This window comes from Hyperolius riggenbachi, chromosome 7, assembly GCF_040937935.1.
Source record: "Hyperolius riggenbachi isolate aHypRig1 chromosome 7, aHypRig1.pri, whole genome shotgun sequence".
Taxonomy (NCBI): domain Eukaryota; kingdom Metazoa; phylum Chordata; class Amphibia; order Anura; family Hyperoliidae; genus Hyperolius; species Hyperolius riggenbachi.
Window position 1 is genome coordinate 145,579,904 of NC_090652.1, and position 24,604 is coordinate 145,604,507.

The following is a 24,604-nucleotide window of genomic DNA, read 5'->3' on the forward strand; positions in this document are numbered from 1 at the left end:
GCAATCTTCGTTGCTGTTTTTACAGTCTATCTAAAGCTAAATAAGCTTTGGGTGTGGTCGGAATTCATACAGATTTGTCTTTCGACTAAAGCTGCTGAATAATCTAAGGCAACTCCTGATAACGTTCGGATAAAACTGCATAGAAAATTACAAACTGAATTCCAGTATTTAGTCACATGTACTATTCGTTCAGCCTTTGAGGTGTGGTCTGGAGTTGACATTATACATTGTTCTCATTTTACAAAGAATTTCACGTTTTTCGGGGGTTGTAGGACAATAAGAATGTGTCAATGTAATAATATGAATTACTTAAAGTGGACCTGAACTCTTGCACAGGACAGGAAGGAAACCATAGGGAAATGCACCCTGTGTGTATTTAGAGAGTTTAGTCTGTCTAATGCTCCATCATTTGTGACTCATCACAACTGTAATTTGATCTTCTAGCTGTGTCACCTGGTGCCTCGGCAGAGAAGCTAACTTGTAGACATAACATATTAACTGTAACAGTTAACATGTTGCCTGCTTCCATGAAAGCAGGAAGCAGACACTGCAGAATTATTGCAGGATTTGTATCAGCTGAAACAAATACATGTTTTTCTTTAAGGTTATTATGCTGTTCTTATGATCTTTTAGAGCAGAGGCGAAGTTCTGAAGTCAGGTCCACTTTCAATAGTTTTTCTTCTTATTGAACTATTCAGTCATGCATAAATAATAAAAAGACCCCCATGCTTCAGGATACAGGTTTTCATTTTGTTTTGAAATTTATGTAATCTTTATGCAATCTTTTTTTTTGAATATTGGTTGTCAGGCTCTCTTTTGGCTGATTGCCTAATATCATATAATCTGATAATAATAATCTGAACATTTGTATAGCGCTTTTCTCCTGTCGGACTCAAAGCGCTCAAGAGCTGCAGCCACTGGGACGCACTCAAGAGGCCACCCAGCAGTGTTAGGGGGTCTTGCCTTGAACTCCTTACTGAATAGATACTTGACCTAGCCAGGATTCGAACCCTGGTCTCCTATGTCAAAGGCGGTGCCCTTAACCAGTACACTATCCAGCCACATATACTGTATATAGATGAATAGCTACTTATAAAATAATAATTATAATTGAATAAGTAGCATTGTTTCTGCAGATTAGTCCATGTAATAATTCTTAAAAGGAACTTTTGCCACAGTTATTTGCCATATTTATTTATTTTTAAACAATACCAGTTGCCTGGCAGTCCTTCTCATCTTTCTGATCAGTAGTGTCTTAATAATCTTGTCAGTTTTTCTTTAAAGAAATGCTCCCATTGACTTGCATTAAAATCATGGGAAAATTTGTGGCAGAATTGCTGTGATCGCGATTTTTCAAAAAAAATTGTGATTTTTACTGTGATTTTTATGCAATTCAAATTTTTTTTAAACGCAGTGTTCACAGATGAGAAAGAGCTCTACAGTGCGTCTCAAGCCTGCGTTCTATGGCTAAAAGTATTAAGGTGTCCATTAACAGTATGATTTTTTACTAAATACAATCTTTCGATGCAATTTGAATGATTGTAACTAATCGGAAGGCAATTATCAATTGTGTACGTTTACGGAATGATTCTTTCTTCAAATGTGATTATAAAATACAACTTTCAGATCGATTTTATCCTATTTAGCAATTAACCAAAGAATCCTTCCTTATCGATTGCCTTCATAAACGTTGCATTTTCTATACAATTCGATCATAAAAATCACATTGAAAGATCGCATTTGGTGAAAAAATTGTACCGTCAATGGACACCTTTATAGGCAATGGGCACTTTTATAAGGAAATAAATATGTTGACTCCCATATGTCTCTCACCTTGGGTTCCCTTTAAGTTCCTTTAGGAATTTGCGTAAAAACATATACAAATAAAAGTCGCCACTTTAATGCTTTCAGGGCCGGAGCTACCATAGGAAAAAATGGGCAATTGCCCCAGGGCCCCAGAGCCTGTAGGGGCCCCTAAGGTGTCCCTCCCCCATCTTAACTGTTGCTCCCAGTTAAGTTGGGAGGTGATTGGGGGAGGGTCAGCAACCAGCTCAGGGGCCCAGGAGGGAAATTTGGCTGCAACAAAGGGCCTCTAATGACACGTTTTGGTCGGGGGGGTGTCTGTTCGGGGGCCCCCAGGCTAAATTTGCCCTAGGGCCCAATTGTTACTTGAACCGTCCCTGCATGCTTTACAAACTTTATGCCATGTGGTGGAGTTTTTTCGTTATCAGATTTTGTGTGTGTTTGTGACAACCCTAAAACACTAAGCCTCTGCTTAACATTTACCATGATTATTATTTCAGGAAACTAGTATTGTTTAAAAAGGAACACATGGCAGCCTCTACTGTATATCCCTCTTGACTTCAGGTGTCCTTTAAAGGGAACCAGAGATGAAGCACCCTCATGTATTTTACCTTATATATCAATAGGAACATGACAGTAAACACCTACCCTGCTCTCTGTTTTATTCTTCTCTGCTAAATCTGCCTGTTATCAGCCCTGTAAGAATCCCCGACTGACCATTCAGTCTAGCTTTGCCCGGAATAATTATAGCTGAGTCAGTCTTCTGTGATGTCTTTTCAAGGCCAAGTCTTCCCTCTTGTGGCTCTGCTTTGCTGCTTCGAGGATAAATAGCAGGAAAGCAGAGCCACAAGGGGGCTGTAAGAAGCCCAAGTAAGTAATACTCAACTTCCCCCACCTCACCTTTCCTTTGAGAGGCAGAGGGTTTAGGCATCATTGTGTGTGTTTGTGTCTATTAACGGGCTCACTCCATCTCTTGCCCACACAGGATTTCTTGATGCGTTTTATGGGCAGAGCTGTCCAGGACCAGCCCCACCATACTGGTCAGAATTAGTAAGTGGGTGGAGCAAGAAACCATGGATTTTGTATGCCTCAAGACCATAAACACAACAAAACATGGCAAAAAGAAAAGGAGAGTTGCCACATGGGAAGGCACCCTGTCCACTTCAGTTATCCCAAGATGGGGCTGAATAGGAAATTGGCTACATAGGGTAAGATATCTAATGAACCTGGGTAATACTTGTGTTCTATAAACTTGTAAGTGGTGAAAGAGTGTGAAAAAGTCACTAAAGCATCTGTCTCTGCACCTATTGCGTGTTTTTTTTTTTTTTATAAATTACAACATATTGGAATTGAAGCTAAATAGGATTACTTCAATAAGCAGATCTCTTCCTTAAGCCTAGTACACTACCAATTTTGATTGACTGATTTGCCAGTTTTACCTCTTCCGTGTTGTAAGAGCTTACATACACAATCTGTTCATAGTGTTTAAAATCTGTTGGCAGTCATACTACATGGGGTGGTAAAATTGGCCAGTCGCTGACCAATCAAAAGTGAATGTGTATACCAGGCTTTAGTTTAGGGACCTGTGAAAAATATGATGGTTCACATGAGCTGTGCTTGACAAAAGCCTTAGGTACTTGTGCAAAAAATGTTCTAAAGCAAGATTTTTTTAATCCCATGACTATTTCATTTATTAATTTCGAAAAATTCCAGATAGTGTAACTAACAAAACTAAACGAAAAATGGGCATGGTCGTGTCGTGGGAAAGTGGGTGTGGTCATAGGTGGGGCCAAATTTACATGAACATATCAGTGGGGTAACTTAAATATATTAAATAGGCAGCATTTCACATAAATAAGCCCCTCACCTGGATTCTGTCTTGTCTTCGGCAGGCTGGCCTGTGTGCTGTACTCCAGTGGTTATGCTGGGCTTGCATGCTCCGTGTCCGTGGGTAGCGTGTGCCTCTGTCTGGTCACCGCTGATCTAAGGTCTAAATGCAGAGGCAGCGGGGACCGAGAGCCGGCACACTGCGGGGGGAGGGCAGGACAGTGTCTAGGCTAAATTGCACCCAGGGCGAGAGTGTAAAATTCACCGCCCCCCCAGGCCAGGTATAAGTTACCCCCAGTATAGGTAGCCAGGCATATTTGCGTCCAGTATAGGGTAGCTAATATAATTGCCACAAGTATAGGTTAGATAGGTAGGTGAACCAGTACAGGTTAAATAGGTAATTGCCCCCAGTATAGGTTAGATAGGTAGATTTCCCCAGTATCGGTTAGATAGGCAGGTGCCCACAGTATAGGTTAGATAGGTAGGAGCCTCCAGTATAGGTTAGATAAGTAGGTGCCTCCAGTGTAGGTTAGATAGGTAGGTGTCTCCAGTATAGGTTAGATAGGTGGGTTTTCCCAGTATAGGTTAGATAGGCAGGTTTCCCTAGTATAGGTTAGATAGGTAGGTTCCCCAGTATAGGTTAGATAGGTAGGTTTCCCCAGTATAGGTTAGATAGGTAGCTGTCCCCAGTATAGGTTAGATAGGCAGGTTTCCCTAGTATGGGTTAGATAGGTAGGTTCCCTAGTATAGGTTAGATAGGTAGGTTTCCCCAGTATAGGTTAGATATGCAGATTTCCCTAGTATAGGTTAGATAGGTAGGTTTCCCCAGTATAGGCTAGATAGGTAGGTATCCCCAGTATAGGTTAGATAGGTAGGTTTCCCCTGTATAGGTTAGATAGGTAGGTACCTCCAGCGGCAAGGGGAGCGGGCGCAGGTAATTACAAACTCAACTTCCTTCGCAATCCTCACATGAAGCCTCCAGCTTCTTGCTACTTTCTCCCCCGGCATCCATCCATTGGTAACAGTGTATCCTGTGATGACATGCGGTTACGTCATCACAGGAGGTGCTGTAACCAATGGATGGACACCGGGGGAAGAAATAGAAAGAAGCTGGAGGCTTCGTGCCGGGATCGCGGAGGAAGGTGAGTTTGTAATTACCTGTGCCCGCTCCCCCCGCCGCTCCGCCCAGCGCGCTCCCTCCTACCGCGCAAACTGGCTGAAACTGCCCTGGGGGATGATCCGGGACACCATGGCAACAGGTTCGAGGGCGATGCCCCGCATCAAACCCCCTAGCGATGCCACTGGTTGCATATCTTCAGTTTTCAAGGCAAAGTTCTTTCATCAGCTTGAAGTGTTTCTCTTGGTTCATTGCAGGGTTGTGTTGCATTTACACAAATGGAGTTGTTGATTTGTTCAAAACTGATGTATTTCTCACTTGTGCAATTCCTATCCATAACACAGTTCCGTTCGAAGGCACCTGGTTAGCCGCAACTCCATTCTACAACATCACAGTGGCCACGCAAGAGATGTTATAACACCCATAAAGTTCTAATCTCCTCATCATTAAAGTGTACATAAAGTGACATGATGAGATAGACATGTATATGTACAGTGTCAAGCATACAAGTAACTAGGCTGTGTTTCTTTTTTTTCTTTTTCTGCCCAAAAGCCTTAACATTCAGCTATGAATGAGACAGTTTCTCTCCTTCTCTCCAGGCAGGACCCAGTCAGACTTAAAGAGGAACGGTCGCGAAAATCTTAAAATGTAAAACATACACAAATAAGAAGTACATTTCTACTAGAGTAAAAGCCATAAGTTACTTTTCTCCTATGTCGCTGTCACTTACAGTAAGCAGTAAGCCTGTCCGTGCCAGGTGCTAGCAGTGCAGCTGAATCAGTGTAAATTCAAATGGAATACAAAACCGGCACACTTGCCTGCTAGCACCTAACTCAGATTTTATCTAAATGTAGACTTCTATGTGTGGTATTGGGTTGTGATTGGCTCTGGAAACCAACCTCCAGCGTCTATACTACAGAGCAGCTGTAAATCCTAGTCAATACATGGATAAAGAAGCAAAGAAATCCATCATAATAAACCACAAAGAAATAATGATAAATGCTAATTTACTTTCCAGCAAGCTTTCAGGGTTAGTGAGCATAGGATTATAGCTGCTGCTTAGCCTGGATCAGAAAAACAGCAAACAAATACAGCAGTGACCGTTCTGTTCAGTTAAACCTCCTATTTAACCAGAGCAAAATACGTTTACAGGGATCACAGCCCAGTTATGAAACAGTTCTTGGAATATTCCCAGTATTGGCCATTTATAGCAGACCCTTAACAAATATTACTGAACACAAGCACTTCTCATGGATGGCAGACCTCAAGGGTAACAGTTCAGTGAAATGTAATTTACTGTTTGAGCAGTGTAGTTTGTTTCAGTCCTCTGTCACTAAAACATTTTATTTATGCTTGTCACATGCTTTACTTAGAAAGTGCACAGTAGTTCTTTGGAAGGCATATGTGCAAACACATTTTTGCTTTAGTCTTGTGTAACCCATTAGTTACTTGTCTCGCAAACCCTTGGTTATCGATAATGTAGGTCTATACTTAGTTTTTTTAACATTACTTACTTTTTGTGTTTCATACAATAGTTTTACTTTTATGCAGAGTAAAGCAAAAGGGTTTAGGACCCACAAATGTGAGTTTTTATGTACATTTTTTATTGGATTTATTAAAGCCTTGTCTATATTTACTCTACCCCTGAAAGGAGTCCACTGCTCTTTTTTCTTTTCCATATACAGTATATGTATTATTGGTGGAATACTTTAAGAGGGTTAGGAAGTGAAGAGTGTGGTAGAAGATACTTAGATTGCATGTGGGAGCTCATCAGCGCGTCAGAATTGTGTTTGTGATCAGAGGAGGCTGTATTGGGACAGCTTTTCGTCTGTACGCAGCTGTGATCTATTGTGTCCCACTAGGTGCTTGGGCTCATATTCAACCTATCCGCTCATACATACCTGTCCGGACACAGTGGCGACTTACTCTGGGCAGGTCTCCTTGGTCCCGATCACATGGCATGACATGTGATCAATCCAGGAGACCATGTCAACGTTGCAGAGTTTGTTCCATCACCCCTCTTACACCCCCGGGTGGCGCTGCACCGCCTACACGGTCTCCTGGATCACGACCACATGTCATATCATGTGATTGGATGTGACCGGGACCCAAGAGACCAGCTGAGTTCAGAGCCGCCGGTGGAGGCAGAGAAAAAGCCGCCCGGAGCAGGTAAATATAGCTTCTTACTCCCACGCCTAGTGCAGCCAAAGGAGTTATCCCGTCAGAGGTTTACATTGGACAAGCAGCTTCAAATGATATATCTCGTTTGAAGCTGCCATTTGGTTAAATACATTGTAATGTATGCCTGCCATCCCCTGCAAAGCTTAGAAATAGCATGTTGAAAGTTTAAAAAAATGTGTTGTAGTTAGAAATGCTGGGGCCCATAACCCTGGCCTGTGATCTCTTCTGGAAGCTGTGCGTGACAGTACTGTCTAGGAGAGGGTGAGGGCCCAACTTGTTGCTCAGTCTTAGGGCCCTTTTACACTTAATCAGTTGGTGTGCGTTAGTATGCGTTAGTGCGCGTTGGTACGCGTTTTTTCCATAGCAGTGCATTGGGAAGAATATTTCAGTTAAAACGCGTTAAGTGTAAAAGGTGCCATAGGAAAACATGGGCATTACTTTGAAAATCAGTTTTCTTTCCGTTTTAACTGAGAGCAACTGATTAAGTGTAAAAGGGCCCTTATGCACACAGTTCCTAATGGGAGGTGGATGTAACATAGTATGCCACTCAATCTCTTCCTGCAGAGAGGTCTGGCAGAGTGAGGTCAGACTGCCACTTGTCCTCCCTCCTGTAAGCTAAAGGAGGGGTGTGGTTTAAGGGCAGCATTCAGACAACTAGGCTCCCAGAGAAGGTTTGTGGGAGCAAAGCCTGGCAGTTAGCTCCTATAGGGCTAGATAACATGAGAAAGGGTTTCTTAAAGCAAAAGATGTAGAAATTAACTTTTTACTTCTGTAGAATTTAGGTGAGCAGGTTTATTACAAGTACTTGAACTAAGATGTATTTTTCAGGGACAGATTGCTGTACCATGTTAGCTATCAGTTAAAATAAAAACTGGCATAAGTGTGATATAATGCTATTTAAAGTCAACAGTTTGACAATGCAAACTATTGAATGCCCCTTTTGTTTCATGACAACAGAAAACCACAACAGCTCGGGGTAACCCAAAACTACTAGGAAAGTTTTTTTTCACTAGCCATACTTGTTTTTAAGTTGTCCAAAAAGTGTATTTCACTTTAACTTTCAGGACCAACCCCAGTTTTAGTTCCTTTACAGGAGTACCAAGGTATCAGTAGGTTGGTTCTCTAGTGATTGTAGCTCTGTACCACTAAAATATGATGTGTTCCAGGGCTTAATTCTGACCCATTCTCTATTCACAATGGTGAATAGGTACAAAGTAGCTCTCAGAAAAAACATCTAGAAAAATCCTGAAGGACCAAAGATATGTTGGTGACATCCAAGTATATTTAGCCTTTAACTATTTTAGGACCAAGCTAATTGAAATCTACGTCCTGTTTTGGTGGGCTCCTGGCTGGCAAGGCGTAGATTTCAATTAGCCGCCGCTGCGCGTTTCCACCGCTCCCCACCGATCGCGCTGCTCGAACCCAACGAGTCTCAACGCATCTCACAGGCTCTGCCTGTCTCTATGACGGCAGAGCCATGTGAGCCGGTCAGGAGCCGTTTCATAGGCTCCTGGCCGTGTCTATCAATGTAAGCCGCTCCCATTGGCTTACATTGATAGACACGGTCAGGAGCCAATGAAAGCGGCTCCTGACCGGCTCACATGGCTCTGCCGTCATAGAGACGGCAGAGTCTATGTCCTTGGGGTCCCAGCGAGTGGCAGTTGCGGCAGGTATGTGCGGCATTTCGTCGGGATTCCGCGTTCCTGTACCAGCGGTCTCTGGTCCTTAAGGGGGCAGAGACCGCTGGTACTTAAGTGGTTAAAACTGATGTGACAGACCACACTCAAAACACAAACACTTCATAGCTATCATAGCTATAGGAGTGGATGCCTGAGAATTAGCTGAAACAAACTGCTGACAAAACTGAGGTTATTGTCATTGGTGGTCTTCCAGCAAAATAGTTCCATTTCCAGTCATCACAACTGTGGGTCTAAATAGCTCTTACCATTTGCACAGCTTGGGTGTATTAACTGCCATGGAAAGCAAAGTTTCAAAATCAAATCTCTGCTGTCTAGAAATATTCCTACTTTGATTTAACAAGGCTGTCATGCTGAGCTTTAGTTGTTTTGGAGTCACACATTTGCAACAAGCATGCAGCCAGTGGAGTCAGACCAAAGTCTGCATCTGATCTGCATGCTCATTCTGGGCCAGTGACTTAGAGGCAGAGCATCAGCACCAAAGTTACACAACTGGCATTGTTTATTAGGGAATGATGGCAGCCTTTGTATTACTCTCACTTCAGATTCTGCAAAAAGATCTGCAAAACCTAGTTCATGCTTTCATTACATCACTATTGGACTATTTCTACGCATTCTGCATATAAGGGCCCTCATTACCTCCTGATGTTTGTACAGGATCCCGCTGCAAGGGTGTTTACTGCTTCATTCATTTGTCACTCACTTAATCACTACTTATCATACCTAAATACTCTCTCTATTTATTTATTTATTCATTTCTCCAGTTTCATCCATTATTTAAAATAAACCATGTTACTGCAGATAAAACCCACATATTTTATTTGCCTATTTATCCTGGTTATCACTACAGTAAAATGTATAGGGACAATATTTTATTTGGAAATAAAAGTGTATTTTTGTGTTTTGTTTTGAGGCATAATTCAGTAGTAAGAAAAAGTATGTGAACCCTTTGGAATGATATGGATTTCTGGACAAATTGATCATAAAATGTGATCTGATCTTCACCTAAGTCACAACAATAGACAACCCCAGTCTGCTTCAACTGATACCACACAAATAATTAAATGTCTCTATGTTTTATTGAACACATCATGTAAACATTCACAGTGCAGGTGGAAAAAGTATGTGAACCCCTAGACCAGTGATGGCTAACTTTGGCACTCCAGCTGTGACAAAACTACAAATCCCATCATGCCTCTGCCTCCCCGTGTTATGCTTAGAGCTGTCAGAGTATTGCAAAGCCTCATGGGACTTGTAGTTCCATCACAGCTGGAGTGCCAAGGTTAGCCATCACTGCCCTAGACTAATAACATCTCCAAGTGCTAATTGGAGTGAGGTGTAAGCCAGCTGGAGTACAATCAATGAGATGAGAATGGAAGTGTTGGTTACATCTGCCCTGCCCTATAAAAAACACACACCAGTTTGGGGTTTGCTTTTCCCGTCCTGTAAAGATGACTGCAAGAGCACAGCACAGAATGCTCAATGAGGTGAAGAAGAATCCTAGAGTGTCAGCTAAAGACTTACAAAAGTCTCTGGCATATGCTAACATCCATGTAAGTGAATCCATGATATGTAAAACACTAAACAAGAATGGAGTTAATGGAAGGATACCACAGAGGTAGCCACTGCTGTCCAAAAAAAAACATTGCTGCACGTTTGAAGTTTGCAAAAGAGCACCTGGATGTTCCACAGCAGTACTGGCAAAATATTCTGTGGACAGATGAAACCAAAGTTGAGTTGTTCGAAGAAACACAACACTATGTAGTGAAAAAAAGAGGCACAGCAAACCAACATAAAAACTTCATCCCAACTGTGAAGTATGGTGGTGGGGGCATCATGGTTGGGGGCTGCTTTGCTGCGTTAGGGCCTGGACGGATTGCTGTCATCGAAGGAAAATGAATTCCAAAGTTTATCAAGACATTTTGCAGGAGAACTTAGGGCCATTTGTCCACCAGCTGAAGTTTAGCTGAAGATGGGTGTTGCAACAGGACAACAACCCAAAGCAAAGACGTAAATCAACAGAATGGCTTAAACACAAGAAAAACAAGAAAGTCTATTGGGGTGACTTAGATGAAGATCAGATCACTTTTTTGACCAATTTGTGCAGAAAACCATATAATTCCAAAGGGTTCACATACTTTTTCTTGCTACTGTATTAGACTATATCTAAATGAACCTGGTCACCATAATTCTTAATTTTATATATAGTTCAGCCTGTTTTACTTTTGAGTATATTATTATTATTTATTTTTAAAGCGCCAACATATTCCGTACAAAGTTGGAAAACAAACAAATGACAGATGTAACATAATGAATAAAACGTATAACAGCGTGCAAGCTATGAAATGAATAACAAATTCCAAGACACAAAAGGGAGAGAGAGCCCTGCCCTTGCAAGCTTACAATTGAAAGGAATGGGAGGTGGGGGGGGGGGACAAGAGGTGGGGAAGGTTGCAGTATACAACAGGCAGTGCATGTTTAGGTTATTTAGTAAGGAGTTAAACGAGACGTGAGGTGGAAGGGGGAATGGCCTAAGTTAGAGCATATGCTTGTTGGAAAAGGTGAGTTTTGAGGCATCGTTTCAAGTTTTCAGAGTGACGGATGTGCTGTTTAAGGGCATTCCGGAGGAGGGGTGGGGCACGTGAGAAGTCCTGTATACGTGAATGCGATGAGGTTAGGGTTACGAGTTTGAACTGTATCCTCTGATTAATTGATGAGCAATGAAGAGCTTGACAGAGAGGAGCCACAGAAGAAGACCAAGAAAAGAGATGAATGAGACGAGCAGCCGAGTTCAATACAGATTGGAGGGGTGCCAGTAAGTTAGTTGGAAGTCCAGCAAGCAATATATTACAATAGTCCAAGCAAGATATAATAAAAGCATGTCCTAACATTTTAGTAGTGTCCTAAGTGAGAAAAGGTTGGATGCGTGCAATGTTTTTGAGTTGGAGATGACAGGAGCTGGTTAGGGAGTTAATGTGAGGAATAAATGAGAGAGAAGAATCAAATATTACCCCTAAGCATCATGCTTTGGGAACTGAAGTTATAGGGGTGTTATTAACATTTATTGTTATATCACGCAGAGAGGTGGACAGAGATAGGAGAAAGACAATTAGTTCTGTTTTATTCATATTAAGTTTTAAGAAGCGAGAGGACATAAAACCGGATATAGCTGACAGAGTCGAGGAGGAGGGAGTTAAGGTCTGGGGGCGAGAGGTACAGTTATGTATCATCTGCATATAGGTGGTATTGAAAGCCAAATGAGTTGATTAATTTCCCAAGGTCATGCATGTAGATGGAAAAGAGAAGGCGACCGAGGACAGAGCCTTGAGAGAAAGCGAGACCCTTTATGCCTATAGATGAAAGGATCTGTAGGAGTAAAGTGTGGTCAACAGTATCAAACGCTGATGACAAATCAAGAAAGATGAGTATGGAATAACGGTCTTTGGATTTAGCTGTGAGAAGATCATTGGCCACTTTAGCAAGGACTGTTTCTGTGGAGTGGTTTGCCTGGAAGCCAGACTGGAACTGAACAAGCAGGGAATTGGCAGATAAATAATGGCTTAGTTCAGCATGAATGTGGTGCTCAAGTATGCAGATGGGAGAAGTGACACTGGGCAGAAGTTAGCGAGCACAGTGGGATCTAGAGATGTTTTTTGAAGTAATGGTGTTACAACAGCCTTTTTGAGTGGGGATGGAATAATACCAGTGGAGAGCAATAGGTTAAACAGCAATGTTAGGGCAGGGATAAGGATAGCTGCCGAATAAGATGGGAGGGAATAGGATTCAAAGAAAAGGTGGTTAGATGAGATTTGGAAATTAGAGAGGAGAGAGAATGTTCGGAAAGTGGCAGATAGAGAGCAATCAACAACAGGGATGGAGATGGAGTTTGAGGTCTGCATGGAAAAAACATTTTGGAGTTTGGCAATTTTATCCGTGAAATATGTCGCAAATTTTTCAGCTGATAAGCATGAAGAAGGAGGAGGAGGGTGTAAATGGAGAAGAGAGTTAAAAGTGCTGAACAAGTGCTTTGGATTATGCGAGTGGGAGGATATGAGGGAGGAAAAATATGACAGTTTAGCAGAAGAGAGAGCATTTCTAAAGTTGTTCAAGGCTTTTTTGTATAAAATGAAGTCCTCATTAGTATTTTTTTTCTCCAATGCCGTTCAGCTACTCTAGAGGACCCCTTTAGCTGTTTAGTAGCTTTGGATAGTAGGGATGGTCGGAAATGCCAATTTCCGATTCCGCGGTAAATCCGCATTCCGCCATTGCTAAATACCGATTCCGCTTTCCGCTACCAATTTCCGCATTCCAATGCGGAATTTCCGCCGGAAATTGCGGAAATTCCGCCCAACTTTAACATCGATTTTCTCAAAAACTATAAGATCTTTTTGAAAACTTTTTTTGCATCTTGTTCAGAAGATTCTGTTTAATAAACCCTGAAAATTTGGTGTTTCTAGGACTTATGGGTGATTTGCTATTCACTGCTAAAGTCGGCGGATTTTTACTGTAATGTAAATGCAGAAAATAGGCAGATGCAGATTTTCTGCATTACATCACAGTAAAAATCCGCCGATATTACCGGTTAATAGCAAAACCCCCTTAAGTCCTAGAAACACCAAATTTTCAGGGTTTATCAAACTGAATCTTCTGAACAAGATGCAAAAAAAGTTTTCAAAAAGACCTTATAGTTTTTGAGAAAATCGATGTTAAAGTCGGGCGGAATTTCCGCGATTTCCGGCGGAAATTTCCGCGATTTCCGGCGGAAATCCGCCTAACGCACTTGCATTACCGATTTCCGCATTCCGATGCGGAAATGCAATTTCCGATCGGAATTTCGGAAATTGCATTTCCGCGGAATCCGAATGAGCATCCCTATTGGTTAGCCAGGGTTGACGACTGACACGGTGTGGGCAGACATTGGTAAGAGGTGCGACTGCATCCATGACTTGTACAATTGAGCTGTTGTAATGTGTAGCTGCTGAGTCTGGGTCAGTGAATGGTGGTGTGAGGAGAGGTGCCAGGGTGTCAGGGACAGATTGCATGTCTATGTTGTGGTAGTTTCTGCATTTATGTAGCATGATTGTGGCAGCATGGAAGACAGAAGCATGGCCAGGGGGGCGGTAGATAATAGTGATCTGGAGGTTAGAGGGAGAGTATAGTCAGACTGCATGGACTTTAAAGGATGGCAAAAAAGGAGAAGGAATACGAGTAAGCAGCTTAAAGGAGCATCTATCAGAAAGGACAATGCCCACACCACCTCCATGTTTATTCCCACTTCTAGGAGTGTGACTAAAGTCGTATCCCCCATAAGAGAGGGCGGCAGATGAAACAGTGTCAGGAGTCAGCCATGTTTTCGTGACCCCAAGGAAGGTGAAGGCATTAAAACTGAAAAGGTCGTAGATGAAAGGAAGTTTGTTGCAGAATGAGCGAGCATTCCTGAGTGCAGCAGAGATAGATGGGGAGGAGGGGGAAGAAGAGGAATAATAATGAGGTTCTGGCAGTTGGGATGTGCATGTGGCTGGCTGTTAGCGGTGTGATTAGTATTGAAAAGTGAGCTGTGAGCTGGCAGAGAGGGTCCAGGAGAAGGAGGAGGCACAAAGACCGAAGGAAAGGGTGAGTTTAGATTTCTGAGTAGAAGGAGCATGAAACGTAAAGTGAGGTTTTACGAATAGGAACATCTCATGAGAAGCAACCTGTGGAGATGATAAAAAAGGGAGAAATGTACAGAGAGTTGCTGACAGCAGGAGAATGCATTGGGTTTTGAGATCTGAAGATAGCAGGGGAGAGTAGGTTAATAGTAAAGAGCAATCAGATTGGCAGACTTACAGAGTCTTGTGTCCGTTCCTTCTGTTCTCTTCTGGTTCAATTTTGGTCTAATTCTGGTCGTTATCTTTGTACTTAAAAAAACTGGTGTACTTTGAAATACCAGTAGATACATTGACCAACGTCTATCCACCTATTGCCTGATTTATAAAGAAGACTGCTAGCTTCTGCTTAGGAGGCCTCATTGTAGATTGACTGCAGGTGTGAATCTGAGAGCTCAGCCCGCAGCAGGTCAGAGTAGATTGAACTCAGGTAAATAAACAGGAAGCAGCTCAATTGTCTATAGGTGTTAGGGCCAAATTAGCATAGTACTAGAGATGGGAGCCATGGAATATAGTAGAAATGCAAAGTATTGAAGCACATCATAAGATTCACAGAAAGATTGGAAGTAAAATCAATTAGTAGATCATAGAAGAGCAGATCATACCACAAGATTCAGATAAGATTCACAGAAAGATTGCAGTAAAATCGATTAGTAGATCATAGAAGGACAGATCATACCACAAGATTCAGATAAGATTCACAGAAAGATTGCAGTAAAATGGATTAGTAGATGTGATAAAACGCGGAAAAGCCGCCGCGTGTACTGGCGGCAAGGGGGCTGATTCTGCGTCTAGCGCGGCGGTTTGCACGCAGCAGCGTGCGTCTGGTGTGGCTGGGCCTGTTAGTTCACACAGGCTGAGGAATACGCGCGCGCGCTGAGAGGCAGAACCTTTATGACAAACAAGGAGGGATCAGCTGACCAGGTTGGTCAGCTGACCTCAAAGCAAGTGGCTATTGGTTGATCGCTGATTGGTGGCGCCGGAGAGCGCCGCGCTATTTATAGTCACTGCTGGTCAGTCTTAAGTTGTCTGCCGTTGCGAACACTTACGTGGAAGCACTCAGACCATAGTCAGATCCTACAGTGTGTTAGAACCAGGAGGACCTGGGAATTCACACTGAGCCAGATTACTTCTGTGTTATCATTCTGTTATACTTCAGACTAGTTCCAGGGTGTCGAGACCACGGACCTCACACCCAAGATTAGGGACTCTGTGTTATCATTCTGTTATACTTCAGACTAGTTCCAGGGTGTAGAGACCACGGACCTCACACCTAAGACTAGGCATTGTTGATATCTGTTATGACCTATTGCATTTCTGACTATCCCTCTGTTTTCTGATTCGGTACCTACGCATATCTGATTATCTGTTGCCAAACCCTGCCTGCCTTTGGATACCGAATCAGCCTTCTGTCTATGTACCTTGTCTGTCTGTGTGTTACCGACCTGGCTTGCCCGACCTAGAGAGCTATCTCTCTCTTTAAGAGATAGTCTCCAGACCTGCTAGTGACATCCACCTTCAGGTGTCACTCACTCACAGGTTCTTCCCACCTTCAGCCTTGGACTCCACCCCTATGGAGGCCTCAGGCTGCTGGAAGGTTTTTGCACTTCCCAAAAAGGCGGTATCGCCCATACTGCCAGAGACCACGTGCTCCTCGGGTGGTCTTACTCAAAGTCATTACGGTTGCACCAAACACACTATAAAGGTGTCCAGAGGTTAGTTTTACTTAGATTATCGGTGATTCTGCAGATCATCAATAATCAGGTATAATCTGTAGTCTTGGTGATACTGCAGATCACGATAATCAGATTCTCTCTGTGTGATGACATTGATCGTTACAGTAGATCATAGAAGAGCAGATCATACCATAAGATTTACAGAAAGATTGCAGCAAAATCGATTATTAGATCATAGAAGGGCAGATCATACCATAAGATTCAGATGAGATTCACAGAAAGATTGCAGTAAAATCGATTAGTAGATCATAGAAGGGTAGATCATACCACAAGATTCAGATAAGATTCACATATGCTATGGTAATTACTGTAACATTACCATTTTACATCTGTGTTGTAAATATCCAATCTCTGAGTAAAGTTATGTGTGAAGGTTGATGGAATTGTGTGACTATAGAAGAGAGGAAAAGAGTTGAATGCCCACTGCGGTCACAAAAGTGCAGCAAAACTATGAGAATGTAGTGTCCTCACTAATACAGAACATAACAGTGTTTTCATAAATACAAAACAACAAAGTATGACAAAAGCAATTCTAAATAAAGATACACACTACTTCATGAGGTACCATTAAAATTTCAAACACTGCTCTCAGAACCATTTCCACTACTTTGAAATGTGGATTAGACGCATCAAACGAAGGCCCGTGTACACTAGCCCCAAGGCTTTCCTGATATACAGCATCTCATCTCTGCATTTAGCTGTCAGCCTACATTTTAGGTTTTAAATAAAATGGGCTAAATTTAGCTGTTCTGTTCAAAATGTAAGACTGGCCAGGTCACGTTGTTCTTGCAATATAACATTTGAGACAAATCCTTTTAGTAACCTTTTATGATGGACCTTTATAAATGCACTTTGGTGTATCTATTTCTAGTCTAGCATATACCGTTTTGTTATTTTATTACAGGCAAAGCAAAATGCCTTATTTGAGTTGTGTTCAATGTCAATGTTGCGCTAAAATTGTACTGGCTTTAGAGGTGTTGTTCTTCAAATTCCAGAATATATGAGACCATTGGCAGTCTGAGGCAAAGTGCAATGTCAGACTGCAGAGAAACATGTTCAGAAAGACATATAGAGAGAGAGCACAAGTAGAACTGGTTATCTTATACATTTCTGCTTCTTTAAACATCTATTGTAAAAGTGTTATATTTGTGATAGATGTCTATTAATGCGGTCTGTTTAGAGTATAAATCAAGATTTTTATTATTATTTAGTATTTATATAGCGCTGACTTCCGCAGCGCTGTACAGAGTATACTGTATATTCTTGTACCTTAACCTCAGAGGAGCTCACAATCTAATCCCTACCATAGTCCTATGTCTATATTATGTAGTGTATGTATCGTAGTCTAGGGCAATTAACCTATCTGTATGTTTGTGGGTTATGGGAGGTGTGACGCCGGGCGACGCCCAGTCGTCCGAGGATTCGCGGCCGATTGTCCGATCGCAACCGTGATCGGAAAACTGACATTCTTTATTTTTAAAATAGAAGTTTTTCCTTCCTGCCTTCCCCCCCTTTTGCCATGAGGGCTGAATGGGCCTGCGTTAGCATATGGCTAAAGCAACCTGGTTTAGCAAGAAATCCTGTTAAGGCTCCCGGAAAAGCTCTGGTGACACTAATGTGCTAATTGGGCAGAGCTGAAATACCAACAGAGTCTATTCAACAGGGGAAGCTAGCACAGCATGAGGTCTATTGACACCTACATTCCTCCCAGTCTTGACGGCACCGACTAGACTGAGTATGGAATGCATGGTGTTGATAACTTTGTCACATTTTGCAAATACCATCCATGGGAGGAATATGAAAATTACATAATTTTGTTTCCCTAATTCTGGAGAATATGGTGATACTAGACATAGCCAGGTAACCCGAGCAGGGGCTGAGATATGAATAATGGGGTCCCCGTGCGCCCCAAATATTGCAAGTTTGATGTCCTATGAACGTGTATTCTCAGCCCAATCTGAATATGAAATCGGTTTGCATGTGCGACAAAACCCCGGCGGGGTATGAAATTGGACATATTTTGTGGATGGCTGGAAGTTCCTCCCCTGAGAACTCACTGCCTGACACGCCCCTGGGCTGAGCTTGAGACTCCGCCCAGAAATGTCAGTGCTCAAAACTGATTGCATGAGGACCCCCAGCCAATTCCCCCACTTTCCATCATACCGAAAAGACTGCCACTGCTTGGGGAAATAGCAGTGGCCATCTTGCAGGCGGAGCAACGGCCATGTGGTTCGGCCATATTGCGAACTAACTGCAACAAAGGAACTTTGTCTTTTCCCGAACGGACTTTCCACAGAATCATAAGTATTCGTTCTTTTTATCCTTTTTTTTCTTTTATGTACTGTGTTATCACTGTCTCTCATCGTTTAATTGTTCACGATTGTCTGTATATATTAATTATTTATATTGTAACAAATAAAGGCTTTTTAAAAGGTCTTTACCTCTCAGTAAAACCTTCTATTCAGTATACACAGACGAGACCTAAACTTCCGAAGGGACGCTACTGTTTTGATAGATAGATAGGAATTGCACAGTTTTAACCGGTTGTTTGTTTCACAGGTCTATAGCCAGTTAGCAGTTATCTCTGGGCTGATAGAAAACAGAGATGGTGGCAAATCTACCCCTGGGTTGGAGTAAAAGTGTATTTTCGTAACCTCACAGGCTCCCTACTGCGTCGTGACGCTCAAACTCCGCCAATTCTACGCAGATTGCGTCCATAGCTCTCAATCTGTGTGCTAGAATCGGATCTGACGGTTTTGCGTGTTCACGGCCAGTGGGGCTCTTGTGACAGTGGTCGGCAGCGTTTGGGATCTGTGTGTGCTGATAGTATCTCAGGTAGGGCTATCGAATTAGCCCTATCGAGAAACGAACTAATTCGTTGGTAGTGACTGAGTGCAATATATTTTTCATATATACAGAGAGACTGTGTAACCAGTACCCCTCCCCTAAGTTTTCTTTTATTTGGCATGGAAATGTCCGGGAATTACAAGGTCATGGTCCTATCCGACCTGCAGAGTCTGTGCGAGGCGAGAGGCATGGACATCCGCGGCAAGAAACAGCAGGACCTGATAACGGACTTGTACCGATGGGATAGCCAGAATCTGCGGACGCTGGAGGTGTCCACTGTGGAGGACACCGGCTCATCTAACGCAAGTCGAGGGGAACCAGAGACTGAAGATCCTGTGCGTACCGAGGTTGAGCAACCCGCGGGCAATGCGGCAACAGATACGCAGGAGGCTGTCAGTGTGATCCCCGACCCCAGAACCCCTGAAAGTACTCGCCTGGAACCGGCCAGTACTGGACTGTCCAGTTATGTTGATCCAGTAATGCAGCAGGCATTGCAAAAGCTGATGGAAACTGATGTGGACAAGTACCTGCAGTACATGGCGGAGCAAAAGCGAGAGGAACGCCAATCTGCAGAGGCGCGGGAGAGACGACAGCATGAGCTGAACATGGCGAAAGTGCAGCAAGCCAGCCGGAGTTCAACGCCCAGCCTCCCTCCTGAAGGGACTGCCGCTCCAGTAAGTGCAAAATTTAAATTTGCTATTATCGAAAAAGACACTGACATTGACTTGTTTTTGAGGTCTTTCGAAAAGGCCTGCCGTCAGTATCGTCTGTCCCAAGACCAGTGGGCCAGACATCTGACACCCTTGCTGCGCTACAAAGCGCTTGATGCTTTCTCAGAGCTGCCTGTGGAAAAGGACAATGATTATACCGCTATAAAGGAGGCTATAATCACTAAGTACCAGCTGACGCCAGAAGCCTACCGGAAAAGGTTCAGGTCCTGGCAGAAAAAATCTACTGATTCTTATCAAGATGTGGTCAGCAGTCTGCTCACCACACTCCGCCAGTGGACGCTAGGCCTCACTAAAGGGTCTTACGGTGTCCTGGAGGACTTAATCGTCCTGGAGCAGTTTCTGAACATTTGCCCGGCTGATGTACGCCAGTTTGTGCTGGAGCGCCGACCGGCGTCAGCGACGGTCGCTGCAGACCTCGCTGAGACCTTTGCAACGACCAGGGTGCCGGAGACCCGCAGGACTGCCCCATCTAGCTGGAGAGGAGGTCAGTCCCACAATTTTGCAGACTCTCCTACCTCTGTGAGCCGTGCGCCCCAGAGGCCCTCCAGCGCAGCTGCTGCGTCCAGGCCTGCAGTAACAGAGGGCATCACCTGTCACTTTTGCCGCAAGCCCGGACACATGAAGTTTAACTGCCCGGAGCGGAGGCAGACCGCGCCAGCTCCTGCACCACCTACACCTCGCCCACGGCAACTGCCGCCAGCCAGCGCACCCCAGCCGGGAGCACCCAACAACGTCATGTTCGCAGGTGGGAGAGGGATCCACTCCGCTACGAGCAACCACCAGCTGGTTACAGTGAACGACCAGCTTGTTACCGGTTTCCGCGACACTGGAGCGGATGTCACCCTGGTGCGTGCGCACCTGGTCCCGACGGAAAATATCCTCCCTGACAAATACCTTACCCTCACTGGAGTGGGGGGCACTCTTTCTCGCATTCCCCAGGCTCGGGTGTCCATCGATTGGGGGGTGGGGGTTCAAGAGAAGGTTGTTGGGGTCCTGGACCAACTGCCGGTCCCAGTTTTGTTGGGGACCGACCTGGGCAAGCTTGTGTCCTATTATGAACCTGCCCCAAGCCCCTCAGACTGCCAGGAGGGAGACGGACTCTCCGCCCACACTAAGGTACTTTGCACCAAGGGGCAAGAACAGGGGGGAGGTGGGTTGAATGTGCCCAGTCCAGGGGTACCGAGTCCAATAGTACCTGTGTCACAGGTACCTGTGTTTGATATACCGATTGTTTGTGATGAAAATGTTGTTGTACCTGTCACTGTAATTCATGCATGCAGCCAGGATGTGAGTAATGCCAGTATGTGCCAGTCTGAAGGTGTACCTGTACTGGCAGTAACACGCAGCCGCGCTGCTCAGAACCTGGGCTCAGAGCAGGTGGAAGAGGTTCCGGCCTCCTCCCCCTCCTCTGACCACAGGGATGGTAGCCTTCAGCCACTAACTGCATATGCCACGGGCCAGCTGGCTGAGAGCGAGAGTGCTGCATTTGTGCAAGCACTCCAGACTGACCCTAGCCTCGAGGCACTCAGAAGACAGGCTTCGGAGCCCCTCACGAATGAAGATACCTTCAAGGTATATTGGGAAGGTGGTAAGCTGTACAGCGAGCCTGTACAGCCCACCGAAGGTGAAACAAGTGTGGGTACCAAGTTGCTTGTGGTACCCAGTGCCTTCCGGGGGCATGTGCTGAAGTCCGCACATGACATTCCCCTGGCAGGGCACTTGGGAATCCACAAGACACTTGACCGTATCCAGGGTCATTTCTACTGGCCCAGGATGCGGATCGATGTGACCAACTATTACCGCTCATGTACTGTTTGCCAAAAGGTAAAACGGGCTGGGAACCCCCACAAGGCTCCCTTGTGTCCACTGCCAATCATAGGTGAGCCCTTTCACAGAGTGGCAGTCGACATAATTGGACCATTGCCCACTCCCAGCAGCAGTGGCAAAAGGTACATCCTGACGGTGGTGGATTACGCCACCCGCTATCCTGAGGCCATGGCGCTTTCCTCCCTGAGGGCGGACAAGGTAACAGACGCCTACCCCATGCCTCGCATTGATGAGCTGCTAGATACACTGGCATCAGCCAGGTACCTATCAATCATGGATCTGAGCCGGGGGTATTGGCAGATACCACTTGCACCTGACGCGAGGCAAAAGTCGGCCTTCATCACCCCTTTCGGCCTCTTCGAGTTCACGATGATGCCCTTTGGGATGAAGAACGCCCCCGCCACGTTTCAGCGGGCCGTGAACGACCTGCTAGAGAGAATGCAAGGGTTCGCTGTAGCGTATCTGGATGACATTGCGGTGTTCAGCCCCACCTGGGAAGAACACCTCAAACACCTGTCCCAGGTACTAGAGAGGCTGGCCATGGCCAATCTGACGGTTAAACCGAGTAAGTGTCAGATTGGCATGACCGAGGTGCAGTACTTAGGTCACCGGGTGGGGGGTAACACCCTGAAACCTGACACGGGAAAGGTGGACGCCATCCTGGCATGGCCTCGACCTATCACGAAAAAGCAGGTCCAGGCGTTCCTGGGGACCGCCGGCTACTATAGGAAATTTGTTCCCGCCTATAGTACACTGGCGAAGCCCCTGACCGATGCCACTAGCACGAAGCACCCCAAGGTTGTTAGCTGGACCCCCGCTTGCGAGAATGCCTTCCAGGCCTTGAAGCAGGCCCTCGCAAGCGCCCCTGTGCTTCAGGCCCCAGACTTCAGTCGTCGGTTTGTGGTGCAAACCGATGCCTCTGACTACGGTCTCGGCGCAGTCCTCAGCCAGGTGGATGGAAAGGGGGATGAACACCCTATCCTCTACCTGAGCCGGAAGCTCCTGCCCCGAGAGGTAGCCTACTCCACAACTGAAAAGGAGTGCCTGGCGATCGTGTGGGCCCTACAGAAACTGCAGTCGTATCTGTACGGCCGCTCCTTCACGATCGTCACTGATCACAATCCCCTGAGTTGGCTAAACCGTACTGCTGGAACCAACGGCAAGCTCCTACGGTGGAGCCTGTCATTGCAGCAGTACGACTTTACGATCCAACACAAAGCAGGCAGCCGACACCAAAACGCTGATGGGCTGTCGCGGTGTCAGGGGGAACCCGACCCAACAGCGCCAATAGCTGCTACGGAAGGCGTCCTGTTGACACCTCCCTGAGCAGAGCTCGGGAAGGGGGAGGTGTGACGCCGGGCGACGCCCAGTCGTCCGAGGATTCGCGGCCGATTGTCCGATCGCAACCGTGATCGGAAAACTGACATTCTTTATTTTTAAAATAGAAGTTTTTCCTTCCTGCCTTCCCCCCCTTTTGCCATGAGGGCTGAATGGGCCTGCGTTAGCATATGGCTAAAGCAACCTGGTTTAGCAAGAAATCCTGTTAAGGCTCCCGGAAAAGCTCTGGTGACACTAATGTGCTAATTGGGCAGAGCTGAAATACCAACAGAGTCTATTCAACAGGGGAAGCTAGCACAGCATGAGGTCTATTGACACCTACATTCCTCCCAGTCTTGACGGCACCGACTAGACTGAGTATGGAATGCATGGTGTTGATAACTTTGTCACATTTTGCAAATACCATCCATGGGAGGAATATGAAAATTACATAATTTTGTTTCCCTAATTCTGGAGAATATGGTGATACTAGACATAGCCAGGTAACCCGAGCAGGGGCTGAGATATGAATAATGGGGTCCCCGTGCGCCCCAAATATTGCAAGTTTGATGTCCTATGAACGTGTATTCTCAGCCCAATCTGAATATGAAATCGGTTTGCATGTGCGACAAAACCCCGGCGGGGTATGAAATTGGACATATTTTGTGGATGGCTGGAAGTTCCTCCCCTGAGAACTCACTGCCTGACACGCCCCTGGGCTGAGCTTGAGACTCCGCCCAGAAATGTCAGTGCTCAAAACTGATTGCATGAGGACCCCCAGCCAATTCCCCCACTTTCCATCATACCGAAAAGACTGCCACTGCTTGGGGAAATAGCAGTGGCCATCTTGCAGGCGGAGCAACGGCCATGTGGTTCGGCCATATTGCGAACTAACTGCAACAAAGGAACTTTGTCTTTTCCCGAACGGACTTTCCACAGAATCATAAGTATTCGTTCTTTTTATCCTTTTTTTTCTTTTATGTACTGTGTTATCACTGTCTCTCATCGTTTAATTGTTCACGATTGTCTGTATATATTAATTATTTATATTGTAACAAATAAAGGCTTTTTAAAAGGTCTTTACCTCTCAGTAAAACCTTCTATTCAGTATACACAGACGAGACCTAAACTTCCGAAGGGACGCTACTGTTTTGATAGATAGATAGGAATTGCACAGTTTTAACCGGTTGTTTGTTTCACAGGTCTATAGCCAGTTAGCAGTTATCTCTGGGCTGATAGAAAACAGAGATGGTGGCAAATCTACCCCTGGGTTGGAGTAAAAGTGTATTTTCGTAACCTCACAGGCTCCCTACTGCGTCGTGACGCTCAAACTCCGCCAATTCTACGCAGATTGCGTCCATAGCTCTCAATCTGTGTGCTAGAATCGGATCGGACGGTTTTGCGTGTTCACGGCCAGTGGGGCTCTTGTGACAGGAGGAAACCGGAGAGCCGGGAGGAAACTCACACAGACACGGGGAGAACATACAAACTCAGTTCAGATAGTGCCCTGGGATCCGAACTTGGGACCCAGCGCTGCAAGGCCAGTGTGCTAGCCACTATGCCACCGTGCTGCTCATATTTCCAACCTATACTTCTAACCTGTCCGTATGTAATGTATGATGGAATGTTGTGTAGGACAGTGCACTCCTAGGGCCTAATTTAATTGCTGGACATGAAGGACTTGCCTTGTCAAGTCTTCTGCAACCTCCAGTTTCCTGCTTCCAGTTAGTCTGAACCTATGCCTGTATTAAATGCATATAAAGTTTGGAGCCTCCCTCTGGTTTTTATTGCTGTTTGCATCTCTACTGGCACAATCCCTTTAACTTCATGTTACCTGTCACATGACAGGAAGTTCTGGGAAATCTCTCAAATGGCA

At 44.8% G+C, this 24,604-nt stretch overlaps 1 long non-coding RNA gene across 2 annotated transcripts in view; it reads left to right on the top strand.

Moving 5' to 3' along the window:
• The window catches only part of LOC137524632 (uncharacterized), a 185,306-nt gene that overhangs the window by 145,623 nt on the left and 15,079 nt on the right, over positions 1 to 24,604 (top strand). For both annotated transcript variants that reach the window (XR_011022746.1, XR_011022747.1), the window contains exon 3: positions 2,789 to 3,011. This is a non-coding gene — a long non-coding RNA (uncharacterized lncRNA). The remainder of the gene's footprint in view (positions 1 to 2,788; positions 3,012 to 24,604) is intronic.